The sequence below is a fragment of the Polypterus senegalus genome, chromosome 3, assembly GCF_016835505.1.
Source record: "Polypterus senegalus isolate Bchr_013 chromosome 3, ASM1683550v1, whole genome shotgun sequence".
NCBI lineage: Eukaryota > Metazoa > Chordata > Cladistia > Polypteriformes > Polypteridae > Polypterus > Polypterus senegalus.
The window spans coordinates 51910360-51938248 of NC_053156.1; the positions used below are offsets into that span (position 1 = coordinate 51910360).

Here is a 27889-nt window from a genome sequence, read left to right on the forward strand (position 1 = left end):
AAAGATGTTCCTGTTAGGTTTATGGTTAGTTCTAATTTGGCTGCTTTATGGGTAAGGTGGAGTGGTGGCTCTGAGGCTAGGGATCTACACTGCCAATCGGAAGGCTGCTGGTTCAAATCCTGTAAATGCCAATAGGGACTCTGCTCTGTTGGGCCCTTGACCAAGGACCTTAACCTGCAATTGTTGAGCGCTTTGAGTAGTGAGAAAAGCACTATATAAATGCAAAGAATTATTATTATTATAAGGTCATGAATTGTTCTGATGCCAGAGCTGGTTCTTGCCCTCCACCTGGTACTGCCAGGATAGGTTCCAGCTTCCATGACCATGAATTGTCAGTCAGTCAGTTAGTCATTATCCAACCTGCTATATCCTAACACAGGGTCACAGGGGTCTGTATGGGCCCAATCCCAGCCAGCATAGGGTGCAAGGTAGGAATAAATCTCGGGCAGGGCGCCAGCCCACCGCAGGGCACACACACCCACACACCAAGCACACATTAGGGACAATTTAGGATCGCCAATGCACCTAACCTGCATGTCTTTAGACCGTGGGAGGAAACCGGAGCACCCGGAGGAAACCTACACAGACACGGGGAGAACATGCAAACTCCACGCAGGGAGGACCCGGGAAGCGAAACCAGGATTTAGCCAATTTGAAAATGTTTGTGGATGTGGGAGGATAACCAGACTAAGACTACCCATGCAGACAATGGGAAAACATGCAATCTCCATGTAGACAATAACCAAGTGTCGAATCTGAACCCAGGGCACAGCATCCAAGAGACAAGTGCCAACCACCAGGCCACAGAGCCATTAATATCTTCATTCGTTTGGCACAAAACAAAATATTCTGGAGGGACATAGTAGTGCCACTAAGAGATTAGGTTGTTGCAAACTCTGACAAAAGGAAAAGAAAGATGCACAAGGCATATAAACATCCAAAAAACTTGCCAAGGTGAACAAAGATAAACGTGAGTAGCTCCACAGACATGATGACTGTGCACAGTGATCAAGAGCACTTGTGTCTCTTTAAGTAGTTCCTAATAAGCATGAACCACTATGCAGTATGTAAATAAAAAGAAAAGAACAAAACAGTAACCAAAAATAACAGTTACAATGCCAATTTATAATTAAAAAAGCACAAACAAAAAATGCGTTTTTCTTATTATCCATAGCTCTTCAATGTATAAAAGCAAAACAGTAGAGCTACTGTATCACATTTCAGAATTACTTGAGGGGAAAGTGGTTGTGGTGATTCATCTGGCCATCTCATTCATCAGGTTATGTGGTCAAAGGTAAGATTGTAGAACAGAAGATTTTCAAACCAGGAAAAAAAAAACACACACAAAACCTGTTCAACCTATATTATATACAGTGCCTATTAATAATGTAGTCAACCCCTTAGACATTTCCACATTTCATTGTTAGACAGAATTAAATTGAGTGTATTTATTTGACTTTATGACACTGATCAACAGAAAGTAATGCTTTAATGTAAAAAAAGGTCTTAGCAAAGTGGTCCAAATTAATTGCAAGTATATAAAATACAAAATAATCATATAGATAGGTACCCCCTTTAATATGACACACCTAAGTAATCACTGGTGCAGCCAATTTGCTTTAAAAGTCTTATAATTAGTTCAATGAAGATCACCTGTCAGTAGTCAGGGAGTTCATGGTAGTCTTAGTGCACCTTATCTGTAAGGTCCAGCTTGTGGCCAGCCACAAAAATTGAGCAAGTGTACAAGAAGACGACAAGTGAGGGTGATCACCAAGAGACATATGAGAATTCTGAAGGTGGTACAAGCTGTATGTAGTGATTCAGATTGGATAGACTGTGCAGACAACAGCTATTGCCTGAGTTGTAATATTTTTAAGAGAGTGGCAAAGAGAAAGACACTGTTTGATAAAACACATATGACATCTCATCTAGAGTTTGCCAAAAGGCACATGGCAGACTGTGAAGTCAGTTGGAAGAAGGTTCTGTGATCTGATGGGGCCAGAATTAAGGTTTTTTGACCATCAGACTGAATTCACATGATCAAAAATACATCATCCCCACAGCAAAGCATGGTGCTGGCAGCATCACTTTATGTGGATGCTTTTCTGCAGAAAGTCCTTGAAGTCTTATAAATTTAGGTAATAAAATGAATGCAGAAAAATACAGAGAGATCTTGAAGGAAAACCTGATAATGTCTGCAAGAAACTTGTGCCTTGGCAGATTTGTTTTCCAAAAAGACAATGACTCCAAGCACAAATTCAATACACAGGTGTGGTTTAAAAACAACAGTATTAACGTCCTGGACTGTCCAAGTCAGAGTCCAGATCTCAATCCAACTGAGAATTTGTTGCTGCACTTGAAAAAGGCTGTTCACTTAACAATCCCCATGAAAGATCTTGAACAGTTGCCTACAAGACCACATTTTCACTGTATGAGCAGCAGTCACTATTTGACTTTTTTACATACTCAAGTATGCTTGCAGGTATTGACCATTAATTATGTGAATTTAGCATAAGGTCCTCCAGTCAATTAAGTACATGTGACTTAATCAGCCAAATTTTAGTTTAGGAGCACACATTTATGCAAGTATTCCTAAGTGGCACAAAGTCACAAGCCTTATGGATTTCCAGGCATCAAGTCCAAATATAAAATGCTGTTCTGAACGTATACTCAGCAAAAAAAGAAGTGTCCTCTGACTTTCAACTGTTTTTACTTTCAGTAAACTTAATGTGTAAATATTTGTATGAACACTAAAAGAGTCAACACCATAAGACATAAACTAAAAATGTTTCACAATGTGTCCCTGAATGAAGGGAGGCTCAAAATCAAAAGTACCAGTCAGTATCTGGTGTGGCTACCAGCTGCTTGAAGTACTGCAGTGCATCTCCTCCTCATGGACTGGACCAGATTTGTCAGTTCTTGCTGTGAGCTGTTACCCCACTCTTCCACCAAGGCACCTGCAAGTTCCTGGACATTTCTGGGGGGAATGGCCCTAGCCCTCACCCTGCGATCCAACAGGTCCCAGACGTGCTCAATTCCTTCGACGATAAACACGAATCCGTCCATCACCCCTGGTGAGACAAAACCGTGACTCATCAGTGAAGAGCACTTTTTGCCACTCCTGTCTGGTCCAGCGAAGGTGGGTTTGTGCCCATAGGCGGCGTTGTTGCTGGTGATGTCTGGTAAGGACCTGCCTTACAACAGGCCTACAAGCCCTCAGTCCAGCCTCTCTCAGCCTTTTGCGGACAGTCTGAGCACTGATAGAGGGATTGTGTGTTCCTGGTGTGACTCGGGCAGTTGTTGTGGCCATCCTGTACCTGTCACGCAGGTGTGATATTCGGATGTACCGATCCTGTGCAGGTGTTGTTACACGTGGTCTTCCACTGCGAGGATGATCAGCTGTCCTTCCTGTCTCCCTGTAGCGCTGTCTTAGGCGTCTCACAGTGCGGACATGGCAATTTATTGCCCTAGCCACATCAGCAGTCCTCATGCCTCCCAGCAGCACGCCTAATGCACGTTCACGCAGATGAGCAGGGACCCTGGGCATCTTTCTTTGGGTGTTTTTCACAGTCGGTAGACAAGTCTCTTTAGTGTCCTGTGTTTTTAGAACTGTGACCTTAAATGCCTACTTTCTGTAAGCTGTTATGGTCTTAACGACCATTCCACAGGTGCATGTTAATTAATTGATTATGGTTAATTGAACATGCATGGAAAACATTGTTTAAACCCTTTACAATGAAGATCTGAAGTTATTTGGATTTTTAAAACATTATTGTTGAAATACACAGTCCTGAAAAAGGGACGTTTCTTTTTTTGCTGAGTATATATAGTAGTCACAGGTACGGTTGCACCATATACTGGTACTAAAAAAGTAGCAAAAAAAACAGTTTTTAATATGTTACGGTATCAGCATTTTGGTATTTATGGTACATTATTTTTCTTAACCCCCATTCAACATGCAGTAGGCTGCACTGGGAAAAACAGACAAAACGCCTCACCGCTTCTATTCACTCCAGACTTGATGGTAGCACTTCCTTACCTTCATGTGAATGTTATTTCACATAGGACCCAATCCCCCATCCCCACAATTAAGTCTTGGTTCCACACAAGATCAAGACTTAACAAACAACACCTCACAATGGATGGTCCAAGAGTTAAAGACTACAGCACATTAGGTAAGTTAAGGGTGGTGGAGGTTGTTTGGAAAGTTTGTTATATGTTTCAGAACAATTTTGATACTGGTATTTAGGGTTGGAAGCTGATATCAACACAGAACTCAAAATTTTAGTGCTAATCCAATATTAGTCAATAGACACTAAGGAGTGACTTGGGCTACAGCAAAGTCAGAATCACAACACTATCTGCAGAGTTCAGAGAAAGTAGACATTGGTCACAGATTAAAGATGCAGTTGAAAAATGTATACTTGAGACTCACGTGGACACACTGAGGTAGTGGCCATTATATTTACCAGGATCTGTGCACCTGGCAGTTGATGTAATGAGAAAGACAGCATCAGAAAATCTTTGGTATTAAGCCAGTGTAGACAGGTTGTTATTAAAGCTGGTCAGTTCTTAGTTTGGATTTGGTTTTGTACTTTGATTGAGTCTGCAGAATAGAGTGAGTTGATGATGATGATGATGATGAGGATGATAGTGACAAACTTTATTAATCCCAGAGGCAAACGTATCTTTTCACATGGGGTCAAATGGGAGATATGGTGCTTTGCTGGACTTTGGCAGCAGCATTTTGCTTTTTGGGGATCTATTAATACTTTGTGTTGGACACCATTGATAATGACTGTATTGAAGCTGGGTGAAAATGGACTAAGGAAAAAAATATGTGCCATCGTTGTTGTGCAAAGATATGTACATTTTTGGTATTGGCTGTAAAAGGGTGCCCAGGTGGCAAGATGTTCTCCATGGAAGGAGAAATATCAGGAGGGAATGAGGCATTCAGAGCAGAGAGAGAGCTACAGTGAGAAAAGAAAATGCCTTACATATAACAGTGTGGGAACAGAGCCACCAGGGGGCAGTATGGTCTGTATGTGTGTGTTTGCCCTGTGATGGTAATAGGAGGGGTTATAAGCACAGAGGATAATGAGTTTCAGGGTACACTAGAGTAGATTAAAGCCTGCATTTTAGCATATAGTGCCCCCCCCAGTCTGTCACATGGCAGGAAGGCAGTGCACTTCCTAGGTACCCAGTTCTGCCCTGTATACATCTGTGAGACTTAGGTTGCTACCCCGTAGTGCCCTTTCTAAGTTTGTTCATAAGAGAACTGATTTTGTAACACTTAAATTATGAGTTAGTAAGTCTTGACTTTTTCCCATGGACTCATCGGTTGTTACATCCATGTAATAGATCATTATAGTCTGTATTTTAATCTAAACTATTTACTTCAGATAATTTTCCTATAATTTTGCTCAGGTTGTCAGTTGCCATTAAATTAGACCAAAAGGTGGAGGAAAGGAAGACAGTGAAAGGTGCTGTATAAAATAAACCTGTTATTAAAGCAGGGAAAAGTCAGCTGTGCACCAAATAGTATTGTGTTAAATTGTGTGCTGTTGGTATGCAATTGAATGCCACTTGTTAAATTCAACAGTTTAAAAAAAATATATAAAAGTTTTTTTGTAGCATTTCTTTTACGTGAAAGATGCCATATCATTGTTGAAATAAGTCTAGAAAATTGAAAGTAGCATGTATCAAAGCTTCACCCTTTTATTTAACTGTAAATGATACTGTATGAAAATATTGAAGTGGATATTTCAAGGTTTTTACTAAACACATTAGTGTGGTAATGTGTTTGATGTTGTCTAGCACATGCTTGTCTGTGCACATGACAATACTGACACTATAAACCTCTAAATATATGTTGTATTTTTTCATATTTCAGGGTGGAACTAACCAGGTTGAGCAATTGAGCCCACAAAAAATGAGTGCCAGTTAGATCCTCGATGCTCCTCCAGGCTAGAATCAGTCATGGCACTGTAGCACAACAGGCGTGCAGTCATCTGCTTTGGGCTTGAGAAGCACGAGTTCAGATCATCGGTCCAAAGCAATGACTAGTCAGGTTATGACCTGCTGTGGTTCTGCCATCAGCTCTGGTGGGAGTCTATCACTTCAGCATCTGGGCGAGGCGTAACGTGAATGCCAGGCTTTAAAAAATACAATTAGCCACTTCTTTAGTGAGAGGTCATATAAATTATAATGCAGTGCTAATTGATTGCACTAGCAGTTTATTTTTTCTGAATTCGTTGACAGATATTATCACTGTGTTGTAATTAAGCAGATAAGATCCACTATGGAGGGCAAACGGCAAATGTTACCGACTGCTTAGGTCACCATGACATTGTGTCACTGTGCAACTGGATTCTCATTACTTACTCACTGATAACACCTGATACACATCGTTTGTGACAAGTGTTACCTTTCCATTAGAGCTGCTGCTCCTCCAATAACACCTCATTACAAATATTATCGTGGAACATCTGAATGTCTCATACTGTATTTCAATAATGTTGTGTAGGTTTTATCTAAAGTTTCAGGAATCTGCAGATTAACCTTAAAAAAAGTCTCTTGAAAGGGCAGAGTTTACTTACATCTCAGACTGAGCAATAGTGGAGAAACCTCACTGTTTTAGTTACAGCTAAGTGAGCCTACCTAGCTCACATACACTATGAGTCCAGATGATTAACAGATACTTTCTAGTTAAACTTGGTGATGCTGACAGACTGGAGACATGACACTTTTCAATAAAGTAGTGGTAAGATTTGCTTTCTCACTTGAAGTATGAAATGGAGACACATCCCATTTATAGCTTCATTAGACTAACTCAGCTGCACAGAAAACCCAGTGAATATACGCCTGGGTGCATCTGACCAACAGTGTAAAGATAATTCGAAGATGGTCTGGCCAGCTCAAATACACCATGGAAATAGTACAGAAGACACTTCCCAGTTACATCTCAGTAGGAGATCTGTAAAGAAGGCAAAAAAAGAAAGCAACACACCTCCCAGTTCCAAATAAACTTGACTGCATAACTCAGTCACACAGGAAAAATAGGGAAGGACGAGATACCTTCACTTGACTGGCTAATTCAGGTATGTAGGAAACAAAAGAAAAGACATAATATCTTTAAGTTATGCAGTGGTATGTTTGGCTGTCTTAGTTATAGAGGCAAAATGAATTAGACACCTATTTACATCTCTATCAGACTGGCCAATTCAATTATATAGGATACAGTAGTGAAGACACCATTCATCCCAATTAGGTTCATATTTATTGATATGTGTATATAGTATATAGTGTACATAGTACAGTGAAATTTTCACATGCATGTCTGTATAGAACTATTGCCAACAATACACACACACATAAAAAATCATAGAAACATATATTGTATCATAACAAACACTTTATGCTGTATTTACGGTATATATGTATTCAGAAAATCTTTGCTATCCGTGGATTCTGTTTTTGTGGATTTATTTATTTATTTATTTGCTTCTAGCACAACCCATATTTGCAGCCATGTGCAGTAGAAAAAAAAATTCTGAGAGGCACAGCGTGACACAAGCTTCACAGGCCTCTGTTGTGGTAACAATTATCCTTCTTCTGATAAAGTTTCTGTGCTGTTATCAGTGTTTTACACTGTTTTTCAGATACAATTTTTTTTACAACAATGGCTGTGAAGCACAGTGCTAATGAAAGTGTTTTGCCAAGTGCTCTTAAGTACAAATGATGAGCTTAGTTGATTTTTCAGCACACAGAATTATGTGTTATAGTAATGGGCAGCAAAGGTGTATATTGAATAGGTTCTATTGGAAACTAACCCAGTTTTTTCCATAGGATCAATTCTCTGTAACCCACACAGATAGTAAGATGGACAGTATGTATATATACTGCTGTATGGTTATATGTACTGTCCCAACTGTCATTGGCTGTGTGAACTTTCACTGGAGACTTTTATTTGATCAGATGTATTTGTATTGCACTGTTCCACACCATGTCATGTTAAGTCACATTGCCACTTGCAGTTTCACAGAGGAACTACTTGATCTTTCCCCCCTGATCGAATATCAATGAGTCATCATGTGAACTTTCAAGGGGGATTGGTCTTTGATTGAATGTAATTGTATTGTGCCAAGTTATTCTGCCACTCTATTTCATGTTGGGACTGCCCATTTCCCTTCCTGATCAAATGTCACAGAATTACAGCACTCATATTTTTACCATGGAATCCTCTTCAATTGAATGTCATTAAATCGTGCCATGCCACCATATGCCGCTATTTAGTTTTATGTGAGGAACCCCCACCACTTCAATCGAATTGCTCCACTCCACTGTTTCTGAGTATGCCAGTTTTTGACTTGCATGCTAAAAATATGTTTTAGTTGATTGGACATTGTGTGAATGGTTAAGGGTGGCAGTGTTTGCCCTGTCAGGAGCTGTTTCCTGCCCTGCACCCAAAGTTGCCTGGAAAGGAATTATTCCCACCCTGTAATCCAACACCAGAAGAAACTGGTATGAAAATATATGTATGACATTTGTTTATTCTAGACAAGAAATGCAAGAAAAAGGCAGCTGCAACTAAATAAATAAATAATACACTAAACATCTGTGGGGCAACTGCAAGAGAAGGAAGGCGAGGATGTGTAATGACAGTACAAACTCCATTACCTGCTGTAAAAAATGTAGGGTTGCTCTGTGTCTGGTGGTAAACAGAAATTGTTTCAAGGACTGGCATGAAAAATAATTTTGAAAGTATATGTTTGAATGGTAATTATACATGGATTGTTAGAAATTGTTTACTTCTTGATTCAGAATGGTATATTGTGAGTTCATCTTCTTATATAATATGCTACCATGGCTGTTCGATTGTCTTTCCAGGATTATAAATCACCTGTAGCTCGCAAACCGTTTGAACTATTAACCTGAAATTTAATACACATATACTATCTGCTTTCGGAGTGATGATTGAACTCCAAGGTTATTCCTCTTTTTATTTTTATTTTATTTTATTTTATTGTAGAATCAACTCTCGGCAGTATGGAGGCCGTGCATTCACTGTTCGTATCCCTCCCACCTTCACTGTCACTTCCCCTACCGCTTCATATATGAAATCATTTTTGAGTCAGATTGAAGACTTAAGTGCCAGTTTATGTGAAAAATTAAAGAAAACATACTAAGTAATTGCAACACAAACACTGACTTAATCAGTTTTAATTAACACAAAAAGATGCAGATGAAAGAAGAGAAGAAGCGTACTGCTAGGATGGAGCAAAGAAGAGCTGCTCAGAAAGCAGCAAGTGCATCAACCTCTGAGCAAATTATTGCTAAACGTACAGAGAAAGAGTATGAAAACTAGAAATGCTCAAGTCAAGTGTATTCACTGCATGTTATCGTGCAGTATGTCATTACTGGTATATATATAATATATCTGTGTGTGTATTTTTTTCTGTAAATAAAACTATAACTCCAACTTTAATACTTGTTTTGAGAGATTAGGTTCAAGAGACTAAATGTTTTCAAAATGAAACATCAAATGTTTCTGAAAAGGGGGACACCTTGTGACAAACAGTATAGCTTTGCAATGGTATTGGATATGTCTAATTTTTTGTGTTTTATTTAGTTGTTATTGGTGTGAAACAAAGGTTTTTAGTCTTATAAAAACTTTTAATAATTTGAAGTGTTATACTCACTACTTTTCAGGGATTTGGATCTCCTTTATTACATAAGTAGAATAATAACCGTTTGTTTTTGGTTATATAATGTAGGGTCAATAATGCTAACACCCCTTAGAGTATAAGGGGATAAGACACACTTGACTATGTAAGTCATTCCAGGATACCACAAAGGAAAACATATCAGACTGGTCAGGTCAACCAGACCGGAGGAAGAGCAGAGGAGTTCTACATTGCCAGGTTAGCCACCTCAGTTTGACCAAAGCTGTAATTGTCAGCTTGACTGTAGTGTGAAACAGCACAGGTAACATCTCCCAGTAGTGCCTCAGTCTAACTGTAGTGGAGAAATTTACATTTCCTAAGAGAACTATTGAGACACAGGAGACAAAAATGTTGACAAATTTTCAGATTCTGTTGTTTTGGTTATTTAGAACATGATGGTAACACCAAACCTAGATGGACCAGAACAGTTTTAGTGGTGAAAAGGACATGAAATGCAATTCAGCAACACCTCATTCAGTTGAAGCCAGTGAGGTAGTGAGGACCATAGCCAGTCTGACTAGGTAAGGTCTAAAGGGAGCAAAAAGAGGTGGCTACATGACTCCCAATTATGTAATGATGTGATAATCTGTCTCAGTTATACTGGGGACAAACTGAGTGGAAACACCTCTCACTTATACCTCCATTAGATTAGGTAAGTCGGGCATACAGGAAAGAAGATAGGAAACCCCATACCATCCAGACTGTGCAGAACTTTTTCTGATGGAAACAGCAGATGACAGGAGGCACGCCACTGCTAGACTGACCCTGTTGGTTTTAGAGGAAATGAGAGGAGGCACTACCACCCAGTATTCCATATTCAGCCTGGCCAACTTGGCTCCTGCAGCAGTGGAACTTTTTTATTATTTCTTTGTGACTAATAATTAAATTTGAAAGGGTGTCAAGTATACATAAATGTTAGCTAAAGTTAATTGTAAACTATTTCAGTGGTGACATTTGCGGTGTTATTTGTTTCTGTGACTAATCAAATTGGAGATAGAGTGTAAGTTAATTAAGCGCTGGACTTCACACATAGGGTAGTATGAAGAGTGCTGATGCAGCCCTTGTTTTAACTACCTTTGCCAGGTGATGTGCATGGAACTGTCCCCCACTTAATGATTAGTAGACAGGGCAGACGCGCGCAGTGGGATTCTACTCTCAGAGTTGAGAGTTTTGAACTTTGCAGACCTTTTATAATTAAAGAGAGCTGAAAACAGCCATTAAGGCATGCCTTAAAGCCACAGTAATTGCATTTTCTACTTTTTCTTAAGCAGATGAGAAAATCCCCACCTATTTAGCACGGTGCCAGTTACTAGCAGACGGTCGTGCTGCGGTCTGTGCCCTTGAGCCGGATTAGTGGCATTGGCTGCTGGGACGGTAAGTAGCTGCGGTCTGCAGGACTTGGGAGATTGACTGGAGACTTTATGAAAATGAACACATGGTACTGTAGATAGCTCTTTTTTTATTTTTTTCTCCCAGTAGGTACATGGCACCATTATGTCCACATATGGTTTACATCCAACTTGGCCTCAGCACCATTGTTCGGATTCTACAGTTGCTACAGCAGTGAGTGTGCACTCTCTTTAGGCCTCCCTCTGTGTACTGATGGGTTTGATGGTTTTATCATGAAGCACCATAAATTTAATTTTTTTTGCCAGTGTAACAATTATTTATATGTTGGTTGTGCATTTGGTGTGGGCAGAAAAGAAAGAATTTCATTGTACAGGGAAATGTGTTTCCTTACTGTACACATGACAATAAACTTTGAACTTGAACTTTATTGAAGCTTAGTGCAAGAGATTCTTTCCACTTTTACCAACTTCTGGCTCATTGATGGAGCAGCACTAGTGCCCCATTATCCTAGCCATTCTAGCCATGGTTTTCCTTCTCGCACAGACTAACCATCATGGTTTTGTGTTTCAGTGTCGGCACATCACCATCCCCCCACCAGACAGCGCATCCGGTTTTCTTAGACACACAGGAACGTCCCAGGTTGCTTCCCCTCAGTGCTGTCTTGTTTACTGGATATAGGAAAATAACAAGAAGGCACTCTTTCCCCAAGTCTGTGGTAGATGATGACAGAATGATGAAAGGTGTTCGTGTGTGAGAGCTGATAATAAATTCCTCTGTGCATTGGGCTTTATTAGTAGAGTAGGGCAGATGAGTTGAGGGGCTGGCAAAAGTGTTCAAAGTCCCCGGCTGGGCAGGAGAGTGACAGAATCCACATGATGTAATGCCTGTTTAACTAGGGGTGTACCAGTGCACATAGCTCTGATTTGGAGCATGCCTGTGCAGATGTGTGCCGAGTGGATCTGCACAGGCAAAGTAAGCAGGAAGCAGGGCAAACAGAGTCATTAGAGAGAAGAAAGAGGCACTTGATCCTGCAGGAAATGAATTTGCCACAAAAAAGGCAATCAGGCAATTTACACAGGAAGTGATGAGGAGATAAAAGCAGTCTGGTGTAGAAATAAAGCATAGAGACCCTCCTCCTCCTCCTCTCCACTTTGATGTCTGGATGTTTGTGTTTGTGGAACTGAAGCATTATGAAACCTTCTGGGACAGGAGAGCACAAGGGAAACTCTAGACCTTCCAATCTTGGACTATGCACATGGGTTATGACCACACTGCTGCATCTTCATTTAAAATATGTGCTTTCTTTTTTTTTTTTTTAAGAAAACAATCTCTGGCCACGCTAGCATTTTCATATAATTTACGAAAGTATCTCCATCCACACTAAAATGACCGAAAGTGCATATGATATATATAGATGTTAACCTACACTGGGCATGCAAGCATCAGTGGAAAAGTACTTGAAGGGTCTGAAACACTGCCAGACACAGGATTAATTGCAAAACTGTAGCAACTGGTAAATTATTTGGCTTTGGTGCACGTATGCAGCATTCAAACTATACAAAATGTAACTTTGATCCATATAGGTAAGCAACAAAACAAGTGCAATGGAAAACAACTCCTCTGTATCCTCTACGTCGGAGTATGGTTTCCTTACAAGAACGGTGACTAATCTGGAAATGATAGGTTGTAATGAGCAGGATCCAATCAGCAAGATGCAAGATACCTTTATTGTCACTGTATAATACAATGAAACATTGTTTGGAGCAAGCCTATACATACCTTAGATAAAGCAAACTTTAAACTAGGAGAAGCACAGTTACTATTAAAAGTTCCAAATATACACAGAGTAAACGTAAAGGTAAATATGTAAGCATAAATAGATAAATAATAAATGAAGTCACTAATGAAGGAAGTCACAATGAGGATTATAGCCAATGTAATGGTCTTGAGTTCCACATGGGTCATGTATAAGTGTGTGACTATGTGTGGTTGATGCTGAAGTTCAGTTCAGCTCAATAAGTGGTAATTCTGTTATAGGACAGGGCAATGATTGCTATGCATTTAGTAGGCTGATTGCTTTGGGGTAAAAGCTGTTCTTCAGCCAGGTAGTGTGGGCATGCAGGGCTCTGATCTGCCTGCCAGATGGCAGAGGAGTAAAAATGCTATGGCCAAGTTGGGTTGGATCTTTACAAATGTTCTTTGCTTTTCTTCCGCAGTGGGTAGTGAAGATATCCTCTAGTGATGGTATCTGAGTGCCAGTAATTCTCAGAGCTGTTTTGATGATACGCTGGAGGGCCTTCCTGTTCTCAAAGGTACAGTCAGAGTTCCACACAATAATGCAGTACATGATGACAGACTCTATGGTGCAAATGTAGAAGTTAAGCAGCAGCTGTTGTGGGAGTTGCGCTTTCTTCAAGCTCTTCAGAAAGTGAAGTCTCTGAAGACGTTCCTTGGCTGTTGTGTTTGTTGTCCATGACAGGTCCTGGCTTATGTGGACTCCCAAGAATCTGAAACTCTGGACTGTCTCCACACTATCATTGTTAATGCTGATGGGAGGTGACCTCTTTAGTTCAGTCTCCTGAAGTCCAGAATCTGCTCCTTTGTTTTCTGAGAAATAAGCGCAAGGTTGTTGTTCTGACTCCAACTCTCTTAATTCTCAGCCTCTCCTCTGTAGGCTGTTTCGTCTTTATAGGAGTTCAGGCCTATACTGTAACCATGGTGTTGTCTGCAAACTTTATTATAATGTTACTATCATGGGATTATTTACAGTCATTTGTGAAAAGGGAGTAAAGGAGAGGGCTCAGCACACAGCCCTGTTGTACCCCAGTGTTCAGTATTACGGATGAAGAGAAGTGTTCATAGATGTGTGCAGTTTGTAGGCTGTTAGTGAGAAAATCTAAAATCCAGTTGCTTAGTTTGATAGCCAACATGTTGGTTGGGGGGTGGTGTTGAAGACGAAGCTGTAGTCAATGAACAGCATCCACACATAGCTGTCCCTCTGCTCCAGCTGTCACAGGGCATTTTGAAAGGCAAGTGAGACAGCATCCTCTGTTGACCTGTTTGCCTTGCAAACATAAAAACATTTTGAAAGACAGCTACATATATGTTTTGTACAGTGCGGTTTTATGTTGGCCGCTTGTTATGCTAATTGACAACTCTGAACAAACTGGTGTAAGTGACTGTGGATGTGCTAATTTCTGGTGAATTATTTGTTCACATAACATGCCTCAGTCTGGAGTCCCAGAAGACTTTGCCCTGCTTCATTTAATTAATTTTTTTCTGCTATTGTTAGAGAATGAAGCAGTGTCCACTGATTAGGTTCAAAATGTTTGGCTTGTTTATTTCCCATGTAAACATAGACTTCATTCTTCCAAATACTGAATACATTTGCTTTCAATTCAAGGTTGTTTATAGCTGAATGCCAACCCAAAAACAAAAAAGTGTGAGGTAGGAACCAGCCATGGGAAGACACCATTCCATTATTGCGAGCGCTGACATATGCACTTGTAGTCATTCTTCCAATTTTGACTGGCAAATCTGCCTAATCATTAAATATTGGAGGTTGCTGCAGTAATTAATGAAGAATCCACTATAAGTGCCATAGAGGACAGAAAACAACTTCCTGCCTGGCTGGAGAAATACAGAGGATGGACCAGCATAAGCCGAAGGTTAGGAGCAATTCTTTCCCCTTTACGAAAGTTGACATCGGTCCTCTTGAGCCATCCCTGTTTGGACACCCACATGGATGCATGGGGAGTTGGAGTCAGGTGAATGAAGGACAAAGTTCACCAGGAGGAGCCTTTTTAATGTTTTTTTTTTTATTGTAATAAAACTTGTAGGACTTGTTCAGTGGTAGTTGTGTCTGAGGTTTGGGGTGCTGCAACACCCATTACAAGTTACACCACACAGACACAGAGAATCATGCAAAAGACCATGACCAGCCAAGGATTAAAATCAATTCCTAAGCAGCTGTGAGGCAGCAGCAAAGTACACAGTGACAACAAGATGCACTTTATCATAATAACCCTAAGAAGCAATCATTGTCAAAATGAAAAAAAAAAAGTTTTATTCTCCTGAGAATATGCTTTGTGCTGCCATTGCATTTATTATACATCTATCAATTAGCGCTAAAGGACTATGAACAGTTGATAACTTATTAATCAGAAATAAATGAACAAAACAAGCAACATGGGTCCTCTAGAATGTAGGAGTCAGAACACCTGAAAGCATTTTCCTGTACAGAATCAGGTGTCCCACAGTCTGTAATGACATACACATACTGCCGTGATGATTATCCCTTACTTAAGTGTTTTAGATGTTTCTTGACTTTACGTACTTGTAGAGTTACTCTGTTATAATCAGTTACACCTTTTTAACGGTTGGAATAGTCCTGAGTTTAACTGCCACTTCCCGTTGTTGTCTGTGGGGAGCTTCCACATTCTCTTGCAGTTGTTTTTCACTGGGTACCCAGTTTGTTCAGCTTATATACCAAAGATGTCCATCATAGGTTATTTGCCACTTATAAAGAAGTCCATTGGGAGTAGGAACTGTGATGAACTGGCACCCATAGTTGCTTAGATACTGTAGACTCCAACCCCTCAATGGATTAGGCAGGGTTGAGAATATTATACTGTGTTATATTTGCTGGTGAGTCTTGGCAAAGCTATGGGGGTACAGAAGCCCCACTGAGTGCTGGCCTTTGTTTCAATGAATAGTAACTAATGACAGGTTTTCCATAGGGCTCACTGACAGTACAAGGTGACAGTCACATTCAAACATCTTCATGGGGTTTTATGAAGTGCATCTGCCTTTTTGCAGTACAATACAGCATAATATTCATAACCCATAAGTAAATAATTGACCCAGTTTGCTTATTTCCTGTTGCAGGTGTATTTTTGGTGGACCTTTCTGGGAGTAGGTGTTGACAGTTACTATATGGAGAGAGACGATTGCTGTTGAGGATTTTCTTCTGGCATATTGGTAGAAAGCAGCTTTTTCTGAGGATGACACAAAAAGCAAGTGGAAACTTGAAGATGTAACTGCCCTTCCCTGGTGGTGAGGTAAGGCTGAACTCTTCACACATACTTAGCTAGTGACATACATGTCTTATCTGCTCAAACATTTCTTGATTTCATGCAACTCATTTCCATTATTGGTAGTATTTTATATCTCCTTTATATCATCAGTGGGCCTCACATTTTTATTTAGAAACTACACTTCCACAAATACTCAGGTATAAGATGGCTACTACTACATTGTTAAAGCCCTCCTAGCTACTGTATAGCCAGGGGTGAGCTGGTGCCCCATCCAAGGGTGTTAGCTCCCTTACGCCCGATGTTTCTGGGTTAGACTCTGACCCCACAGCCAAATAAATAGAATATGGCATACATTAATGAGATTAGGGTTAATAGTAGCCTTCCTCATCACTATGTATAGTGGTCTTGCTTGCATTGAACTTGTCTCCATGTCAGGGGGTGGGAAGTACATGAACAGTGAATCTGCTGGTCTCATAAGGGGTTTATTGTGCTGGTTTGTGCACAAAAAATGAAATCATGTCCACTTTTACAATACAGTGTGTGAAGTGGCCACTTGTGACCGCTTAAACCGCTTTATTAATCAATTGCTTATATGGGAGATGTCAATGTCAGTGTCAATTTATTTATATAGCACATTTAAAACAACACAGTAATGCTGTGGCCAAAGTGCTTTAAAATAATGGAAAAAAGAAAAACTAAACAATTAACATAAAAACATAAATAGAAATAAAGTATATGAACATAAAATAAGGTACATGATAAATAGAAATAATGTTATATAATCACAAAGAGGAAACCATCAGTATTACTAAAGGTCACGGAATGCAAGTGAATAGAAATAAGTCTTTAATCTTATTTTGAACAGTTCAATTGTAGATGACTCCTTTATATGATGAGGTAAAGAGTTCCACAGGCGAGGCGCAGCAGCTGCAAAGGCCCTGTCCCCCTTGGTTTTACATTTGGTACAAGGGACAGAGACAACCAATTAGAAGATCTAAGCACTCTGGATGGCTGGTGTAAAGCACACAATTCAGATAAATAGGCAGGAGCAAGCCCATGCAAAGATTTAAAAACTAGCAGTAAGATTTTAAAACCAATTCGAAAACTGACAGGCAGCCAGTGTAAAGAAGCTAAAAAAGGAGAAACAGAGTCATATTTTCTTGCCCCAACCAGAAAGCGAGCAGCAGCATTTTGGAACAACTATAACCTGTGTATCAGAGAATTGTTAATCCCAGAATACAGCTAGTTGCAGTAATCGAGGCGAGAAAAAATAAAAGCATGAGTAGCTTTCTCAAGATCCCTAGACGATAAAAAAGGCTTTATCTTACCTAATAGACGAAGCTGGAAATAGCAACTCTTGACTACAGAATTTACCTGTTTCTCAAAAGAGAGGTTACTATCAAAGGTAACACCAAGATTGCGGACTTGAGGTTTGGAAAAGACAGAGAAAAAGCTGAGAACTCCAAGACCAATTTGGGCTTTAGCTGATGGACCCACTATAAGCACCTCCGTTTTATTTTGATTTAGATCAAGAAAATTATTAACCATCCAGGATCTTAGTTCAGACAGACAGTTGTGGAGTTGATTTGTTGCAGAGTTGCAGACAGGAATGTAAACCTGAGTATCATCAGCAGAGCAGTAAAAAGAAATGTCATATTTCCTACACATCGCTCCAGTAGGGTGAAGGTATATAGAGAATAAAATAGGATGAAGTGTAGGGACGACCCCTAATCACAACCCCATCTCTTATAAGAGGTGTTAAAAAAGGCACTATACTAGGAAGATTTTTAAGAGCTGAGCTGGATCTGTCCTTTTCAGTGCATTGTAGAAAATGTGGACAATTTCCTCGTTGATATTTGACATGGGCCAGTCACATGATACATTGGGTTCAATAAATTAAGAATGAGTGTGGTTACTTCTTGTTTTATACATCTGTTGTGCCCTGGCTAAAAAAAGACGCCCAAATGAGAGAGTATATGAAACACTATAAAAACAAATCAACAAATGTTTTAAACTGACTTTGGTCAAGTTTCAAAGTTCTGAGGAGAATATTCATTCTAATAGAAGACAGGAATGTCCAAAATAAAATACACTGATTTTGTTTTCACAGGCTAACCTAACCAGATTTATTTGCCTGGTCAGCCAAAATTCCACTTAGCTGTGGGCTCAGTGACAAGTGGTTAATATCAGGACTACTGAAGTTATACCAGATGTTTCTGATGGACTGAATAGGCTTGTCTTATTTGTCATACATCTTACTTGCATATGTTGTATTAAATAAAAACATTATGGTTTCTCTGACATTGATTGTTATGCATACATTATAAAAACCCAATGAATCTAATTTAGTGCATCAGGAGGCCAGAGTCAATATCAGCAGGACAGAAAACAATCATGGAAAGGGTGCCAGACCATTACAGGGTACACACTTGTACAGTGGGACCAATTCTTGTTCTCTCTCAACAGGAGAGAAAAACAATTTATTGCAAGGATCAGGAGGTGAAGAGTGGTCAGTAAAACAAGCCGGATTTATTGCCAAAAATCTAACTGATCTGTCACCAAGCCAAGAAAGTTATGCGAAAATCAAAGACCAAAAAGAAAGAGAGTTTTCTTAACCAGGAAAAGTTTTATCTCAAAGAATTGAACTCCAAACACTATTCTTAATCCAAACCTGGATTATTGGGGAATGCACCCATCAACCTTTGTATGGTTGTGCTAATGATGTCATGTGTTGCACATTCCCAGGTGGCAATAGGATTGATTACCTATGGCAGTGGTGGATGTGACCACTACATAAATAGCAGCACCTGTAAACGAACCAAATGCTGTGGTGGGAAAATGTCAAAAATATACAAATTTCCCAGAACAATAGCTAGCTAAAAATAAACTCACAGAAGATGGCCCTAAAACTTCCCAGAGAAGGCACAAAACACATAAAGCTCACCAGTTACACCATAGTCACTAATTAGCCTAACCTGCATATGTCTTTGGGATGTTGGAGAAAAGCTGGAGTACCTAAAAGAAAACCCACACAGACATATGAAGACATTTCAGACTCCACACGGACAATAATCAGGCAAAGGATTTGTTATAATATCAGCACAAGGTGTTAAAATCCTTCATCGGCTGTACCACTACCCTAAAAAAGGAGCTATTTTAAAAGTCTCATGTATGAAATTGACATTGTTTGCTTAGCTTATCAGTCCCTACACAGAGTACCTGCCTAAATAACAATAACCTAAAGACCACGCAAAAAAAACCCACCAGAGATCTGAAAAAAATAGACATGCTTTTCTATAGCAAAATAAATAATGAGTGCCAGTAAAAAATGAGGGAAAGATGTAGCCAAAGTGGAGATGTAATGTCTCTGTAAGATACCAGAAAGCAGACTACCCAGTAGACGCAAGTAATGACCCTGTTTTGAAAGAGTGAGTGCAGCCAAGGATAGAAAGACTTCTTAGCCACCATGCAACGTCAGCCAGTTTCACTTATCCATCTGCCTTAATGTCTCTAGAAGTCATACAGCCTTAAGTTAGAAGTATGGAACTGTGCTATGTTTTTAAATCAGTAGGCAGTTTGGAAACTGTCAGTAATGGCAAATAAACACTCATCCTGAAAGCTGGTAGAAGTGGGTTCTAACCTGGTGCCCCTGCAGCAAATGCAGGGCTTGAACTAATTGTAACGGTGATCCTAGCAGGTGCTTTAAAACATCTTCATGCCAGTGGTGGTTGTAAGGTAAATTGGGGCAATTGCAAGAGGTGGAGGCCAATATCATGAGAGAGAAAGAGAGGCATGAGAGGTGAGAACAGAAGTACTTTGCTGGGATGGACAGGTGGGCAAGCTAACCCACCAGGTTGACATTACTTATTTGGTTAGGCCTAGTGAAGTTGAGAAATTCCGTTTTACTTTGTACTTTGGTCCTTACCTGTAATTAGTCAATTGTTATTTCATATAATGACATGGCAGCATGCACCATCTCAAGTTCTTTGCAAAGCAAATAACATTGAAATTCAGTAGTGGATGGTGTGAGTGCAGAAGAAAAACTAGTGATGCAAATGAAGTGGAAGTATATGAGTCAGTGATGACTCTTTATAGTAAAGGAGGAGGATGAAAAAAGTCTTTACAGCGCCATTCAGGGAAAGATCAGGACTACAGCTACTTGGAAACTGTACCTTTAACGCCCTCAAATGTTTTGCCTTTTGAACCAGAGGTGTTTCCTGTAATCATCACTGTGAATCCTGCTGACAGAGTTACACATTAACAGAACCAATGGCATGGTTATCTTATCTTGTTTTGCATCTGGCCTCCGTGTCAGCTCTGATCACATTCAGATTCACAGTCCTTACAAAAACATGAAACTGCCCCTAATTTGCAAAGTAGTTAGATTGCAATGGTGAGCGGTTTGATCTGTTTGGCAGCCATTCAGAAAATACAGAAAGGGAAAGTAGGAGACCCCAGTTAACTTAGGTTGGCCAGCCGCCAAACCGACTAAGAGTGCATAGATTAGTCTTAATTCGAACCACCAGTGACTAAATGTCTAAATATTCTAAGGGCTTGCTGCAACACGTGTTCAGGAATCAGTCCTTGTTTGTTTTGAAATATTATCCTATTGGATTCATTTAAAGGGACAGCTTTCCCTTCCCTTTGCCAGCATAATGAGCTTCCATTTTGCCCTATTGTTTCTGGGGTCGAATTGCTCCAAGATACTAAAAATTGGGTTTGTTATACCAGGGGTGATTGATTAATCAAAATCAAGCTGCAATTTGATCACAAATTAGTGGAAGAGTGGTTTGCCTTTTCACACTATTGTTGGTCATTCAGCACCATGTAACAAAGAACCTCTTGTCTGAGCCCACACTGTTCAGCTGTAATAATAATAATAATAATAATAATAATAATAATACATTTTATTTGTATAGCTCCTTTCCCATGCAGTACCTTCTTTGGTCAAATATTAACAGTTAAACAAATACATAATTGGCACATCTTGGTTCATATTACAATGACCTGCATGAAAAAACCTGTTCCTACATTCAGTATAATTGCAATCTGCAGTTTTTTCAAATCTAACATTGATGCATAAAATTAATTTCTATGACTGCATGGTTTTCATCCTACCTCATTGAAAAAGCATGCACTTTAGATGACTGAACACTCCATGTCCGTACTGGACAGCCTCAGCCTTATTGACCCTGAAATGAGAAAGAGGATGTAGAAAACAGGTGGATGGATGGAAAGATGGATAGATGAATAGATATTGCCTGCATGCAAGTTAATAGTTAACACCATCTTATTGAAGGCACAGCAGATTTGAACATGTTATTTAAATCTTTATCACTCTTGTTTTAATTTCAGAGTACTAACACATATTTACAGCATAATGCTATAATAGTAAAGTAATAGCAACATGGAAATGGCCTAATAGAAATAATTATATTGCAATTCTCTAATTCTCTTAAAATAAGTGACATGGACCCTTTGGTGTTTTTTAAAAGTCCAGCATCACATACTAAAAGGTGAATAAGTGTTAATTAAAGCCTTCTTCTCAGAAGAAAGGTTGTCCATGTGCTGACCCTGCCAATACTCCTATAAGAAGTAATGAAATAATTGTCATCTGTCATTGTTACTAGTAATTGGAACATGAATGTTAAAAGAAATAGTAGAAATTCATAACTCCTATTCATACTGTTTAGTACCTTATTGGTAGCATTGTAGTCTACAGCTGCTGACAATGAGCCTTATTGGAATATTTAAAACATCATTTTCCAGTTTGCACCGAGTGATATGAGCATATAAGTAATAGAATGATTTTCAAGGTAAAAAAAATTTGTAATCAGTAATAACTACTCGTACTATTCCAACTCATCTTGAGTAACCTTTCTAACTGTCAGTAAAGGCCCAATCCCTCTCTTTCTCACATTATCACACAGTAGGGCTGGCTGTGAACTTGGAGCCTTCAAGTAAGCAAGTTGTAGCTTATCCAGTTGACCTTATGGGGATATTCTGCATTAGTGAGTAAGTGATCCTCTGTCTCCTACTGAAACTGGGTGTGGGCATCATATTACACAGCAGAAGGCTCTCTCTCACCAATGCTGATCTCCATTAGACCCCCAACCCCCCTAAGTCCCTTTCTTTTTCACACAGAGAGACTAAAATGACTAGATTGAAACACGGGTCCTTTTGAGTCAGTAAGTGGAAGCTTCCCCAGTTCAGCTAATGAAGTTCCCCTTGGGTATAACAGCAGAGAAGGCTACTCTGTAATTCAAAGGTCCTGAGTTTGAGCCCTGCTTCTGCTGTCTTGGGGAGGATGAGTGGATGGTAGGGGGATAATCCCCTGATATTTAGAGCAGAACATTTATAAATTACATTTAGAATTTCTAGGCTCAACAAACAGACCTGCAATCAAGTGCTGTTGTTCATGCATATCTTTATCATTCTTGCTACTCACAAGTATTCCTGGACACTTACAGACCTGGCCAATAAGCCTTACTGAAATTATTACCAAATAATCATCCAATTCATTAAATTGCAATGACACATAAACTTTATTAGCAATACGGTGGATTTATAAGCTCAACAAGCAGACTTCTGATTAGGAATTAAAGCCTTTTCTTATGTTCCTGCTCCTCAGGAGTAATGTTGGCCATTTAATAACTTCTACCAATAAGGCCCTATGAAATATTTAAAACATTGGTATCATAGTCAAGCAAGATGACTGGGATATGTTTTTTAGTTAATATGGATGATTCTTATCTGCCACAAACAGGCTAATAATTAACAATTAATATCTACCCATGTTCCGGCTCTTCATGAGTAGCATTAGTAATTTACAGACATTGCTGATTAGTTTTTTGGAAATCATAACCATCCTTTTTTTCCTTATAATTGTAAACAGCACTTTCTCACTTATGAGTGGTAAGGTATGGTAGTGTAGTGATTACTGATGTTATTTTACAGAACCAGGGTTGAAATCCCAAACCTGTTCATTGTCTATTTAAAATTTGAATGTTCTCCCTGTGTTTGTGTGGGTACTCCTCTGGATACTCCAGTTTACTTTCTAAAACATGCTGGTTAGATTAATTGAGCACCTCAAATTGACCCCTTGTGTGTGTGCTGGCGTGTGTGTGAGCGGGACCCGAATACTTAATAAGGACTGGACTGGACTGCTGCCCTCGCAAGGACTGTTTCCTGCCCAGTGCTGCTTGGATAGTCACTGGCCCTCATCTGTGAACTGAGTTAATCTGAGTTGAGTATGGTCCTTTATAAATTATATGGAGTGTCCAAAAGATCAAGACTTAGGCCTGTAAATAGCAATTCAGGCTAGCTTCTTAGGAACGTTGACCACTTCAAACCGCTACCAATGGGCATACTTAAATCTTATTTATCCCATTCACACATAGTGAGGGGCAAAAGCACTTCTAAGTGATTGAGAGGATTTATTACCACAACAGGCAGACATGTAATCAGTAATCAGCACCTAGTCATACTGTTCCTGCTCCTCATGAGTAACATGGTGATTTCCAACAACTGTGTATAACCCTTTAAGAAAAATCAATTCATAATCATTTTATTTGCTGCTAATAATTAGGACTATAAGTAATATAGAGGATTATAAGATCAACAAGAAGGGCTGTATTCATAATTGAAGGCTACACATACTACTCCAGCTCCCTGTTACTAATACTGTCAATTTATTTTCATGTCTAAACCACTTTCTAAATTTTTAAGCAGCAGAAACAGGTCCATAAGCAGTAATTAAAGCATAATCACCCCTTTCCAGTTCCAAAATGAGTAATGCTGGTAATTTATAGCCACAAAAGCATGGCCTTTAAAATATAATTATATCATAATCACTTTGTTCTCTTGTAATGAGTGGCATGGGCACTTTATAAGTAATGTGGATGATTTGAAATCACAGCAAACAGGCTTATACATGGCTATTAAAGCATATGCATATCATTCCTGTTTTACAGGTATAAAATTGGAAATTTATAGCATGGCCAATTAGCCTTTATGAAATTATTAAATCAGTATTATCCTTTTCATACGTAATGAGTGGCATGGGCACTTTATAAAAGATGTGGATGAGTTATAGCTAGTTAAGGAATCGTCTTATTGCTCCAGTTCTTAATTAGTGATTTAGCTACTTGGAAATTAGAAATCAAATAGTTTCCTTTTTCCATCCATCCCTGAAACTGCTTAATCCAGTTCAGCATCATAGATCTTGAGGAGGTGTTGGAGCAATTGTCCAAGAATTCTCAGTAGTGCAATTATTACAATACTGTACATGATTTTGCAGTCTAAAATGCAGCATTGTTTGTATGATAGAAGACAACAGTGTATGCCCCAGTCTGACTGTATGCCTGACATCCTTGGGTTTAAGTTGTCCTGTTAGGACAGTCTTTCATCTACAATAGATCAGCTTTCATGTTAGCTTCTGACACGATAAAACAGAGGCGTGCAATTCACATTCTTTATTAACAGTTAAAAAAATAAATCTGTTTTACTTAAAAAATGGCATATTTATTTTTTCCAAGCTTGACTGACATTTTTTTTTTTTTTTACTACAATGGAAGAGTCACTATTTTTTTCATCAGATGGAGGAATCTTTTCAGACAGTTCCTGCTTTGTGATGTCAGAGGTAGATGTTAAAGCTGATTGGTTGAATATCAATGACTGCTAAGGAAAATAACTTTGATAGGTTCAAGTAAAAAGAGAACCTGATGATATAAAATCCTGTTCTTTGCATGTCTTGGAAACTCACACTGGGCTGTTTTGGAATAGCCAGTTAAACTGTACATTTTTTGAATGCAAGAGGAAACTGGAGTTCAGGAGATAATCCATATGAAGAATGTGCAGATGTACAGGCAGTGTTCAAGGTTGGGTTCAAAGCCAGTGCCATAGAATTATGAAACATCCAAGCTAACCAGAGAAGTCATAACGTTTAGAAAATGATGTCTGAGAAACAGTTTCAATGTGTCATTTCCCTAAAAGCATCCTTTGATAACGTGAGTAAAATTTGCTGCTTATTCCAAAAGCAAGGCTATGCTTAATTGCAAAAGTGGGGTGTCAATTAGGGCTAATAGTGGAACATGAGACTGCGTTTTTGAATTATGTAGCCCAGTGAACAGCATAATGATTTAAAAAAACAGAACCAAGAATAGAACATAATAGCTGAAATTAGTATTGAAGACCAAGCTGCAACTCCACTCTGTGGAATGAGTTGGCCATAGCACCTGGGGAAGCTGGGTATTATTGGCCACTGACACAGTGTAATGTGAGTGATACAGCTTTTTTGGTGGGAATGGTTGGACTTTCTTATTAATTTGGGAGGCCCAGAAGAGCAGACAGACAACCAAGTTCAGATTTCACAAGAAAAATTAAGTAAAATCAAAGGGCAAAACTATTGGTGAATCATTAAACAGGCAAGGATTCAGAAGACCATTAAGCCAAACTAGAATTTGATTAGTTAAAAGCAAAATAAATCACAATTTATAATGTGTTTTAACTTTGAAAACACAAAACACAGGCTCTAAACCATCCATCAGTCAAGTCAAGTCAAGTTGGGGAGCATGCACTGGTACAATGCATTGCCGCACCCACTACACGATGAAACAACTTGGGATCCCGGTTTGCACCCCCCAGGCAGATGCACGGTCCAGTCCCACCCTCCAGAAATGACCCTCTATCTGCTGCAGCCAGGTGTTACATGGGCGACCCTTTGGCCTGGTCCAGCCACTCAGGTCCCCAACAATGAGGATCTTACAAGCCAGATCACCCTCTGGGAAACGCGCCACATGACCGTAGTGCCTGATGCTCCCGCACAATGCAGGTAATGTGCCTCATTCGGGACTCCATGAGCAATGGCTCATTCGACACAAAGTCAAACCAACAGTTTCCCCCAACCATATAGCAAGACAGGAAGCACCAGGACTCTAAAGACTTGGACCTTCGTCCTTTTGCATAGATATCGGGAGCACCACACACCCTTTCCAGCGACCTCATGACCCCCCATACTCTCCCAATCCATCTACTGACTTCATAGGAAGAGTCACCAGAGACATGAATGTAACTTCCAAGGTAAGTAAACTTCTCGACAAGGTCAACACTCTTTCCGCAAACAGACACACTGCTGATGGCTGTGCCCAAGAGGTCATTAAAAGCCTGGATCTTGTTTTTTATCCAGGACATTCGCAAGCCCAGACACTTAGACTCCTCACTCAGTCTCTCGAGCACCACGATCAGAGCCTCCATTGACTCCGCGAAGATCACAGCATCATCAGCAAAGTCAAGATCCATGAATCTTTCTTCACCAACAGCCGCTGGACCGCACAACCTTGCCCAACACCCAATCTATACAATCACAGAACTGAGTAGGAGCAAGAACACACCCCTGACGAACCCCAGAATCAACTGGGAAAAACGCAGAGGCCCTGCCTCCACTCTGCACAGCACTCACAGTACCAGTGTACAGGCCGGCCATGATACCCCGCAACCTCGAGGGGATACTGCGAACCCTCAGGATGTCCCACAGGGCAGCTCGATCACCCTTCAGGATTACTTATATATCATTGCTACCTTGATGCTACATGCTGTGCCTCAACATATTCAGGATCACAACAGCACCCAGCACAACATGGAGCCATTGATGACATAACCAGCAAAAACAGCAGAATAAAATAAATGCATAAACATGTTTAAATCCTGACACACAACCAGGCTATCATGTTGTTAATGAAAGCTCAGTACTTCGTGAATTTTGTTCTGAACTGTATGATTTTTACCATTAGATCTGATAATTTTTTATCAAAGAGAATCCAAAAATACTTCCATTTTCTTTCTTTTTTTTAATTTTATTGATTTTATTGTAATCATTCCATACAAATAGATCAATTTTTTCAGAAAATAGGATTGAAAACAAATCAACCCCCACCCTTGAGAAAGAGAGCATGGGCAACACAGTAAAACATAAAGCTAGTAAAAATAAGTAAATTGATATTTAATTAATAAACGGATAAAGATAAATGGAGAAGAAAAAGAAATGGGAAGAGAATCTGCTTCCTCAGTGCTTTAAGAGATTAATCTAAAATGTTATTAATTAGATCCTGCCAGGTTTTGAAAAAGTTCTGCACAGATCCACTAAGTGGGAAATTGATTTCAAATAGTATAAAACATCAGTTAAGCACTGACTTTAAAGAGGAGAGTTAGGATTCTTACAGGTAAGCAAGATAAGTCTACGTGCCAATAGTGTAGTAAAGGCAATCACAGTTTGTTTGTCCTTTTCCACTTTAAGCCCATCTGGAAGTATACCAAACACAGCTGTTAATGGGTTAGGAGGGATTGTGAGACCAAGGCTGTCTGAAAGGCATTTAAAGATTTTAGTCCAGAATGATGTTTAATTTGGTGCAGGCCCAAAACATGTTTCCCAGTGAAGCTGGAACTTGATTACAGCATACACAGGTTGGATCTTGCCCTGGAAACATTTTGGACATTTTAAACATGACAGTTGTGCTCGATATATTATTTTGAGTTGAATAATTGTATGCTTTGCGCATATGGAGCTCGAGTGAATTCTCTGCATTGCTACCTTCCACTCCTTTTCTGATATGTTGAGTGAGAGATCCTTTTCCCACTGTCTTCTTGGATCTTTGAAAGGGAGGGACTGTAAAATGGTTTTATATATTGCAGAAATGCTGTCCGAGTCCTCAAAACTGAGTAATATTTTTTCCAATATTTTTTCCAGCATAGAGGAAGGTGGGAGACAAGAAAAATCAGGCA

General features: G+C 39.5%; 1 protein-coding gene across 3 annotated transcripts in view; it reads left to right on the forward strand.

The window, feature by feature from the left end:
* The window catches only part of kdm6ba (lysine (K)-specific demethylase 6B, a), a 392876-nt gene that overhangs the window by 166743 nt on the left and 198244 nt on the right, over window positions 1–27889 (forward strand). For 2 of the 3 annotated variants that reach the window (XM_039747183.1, XM_039747187.1), the window contains exon 4: window positions 15963–16135. The gene's annotated coding sequence lies outside the window, so the exon portion shown is untranslated. Of the gene's footprint in view, window positions 1–13291; window positions 13388–15962; window positions 16136–27889 lie in introns of those variants that run through there. The other variant, XM_039747185.1, reaches the window with a different exon arrangement.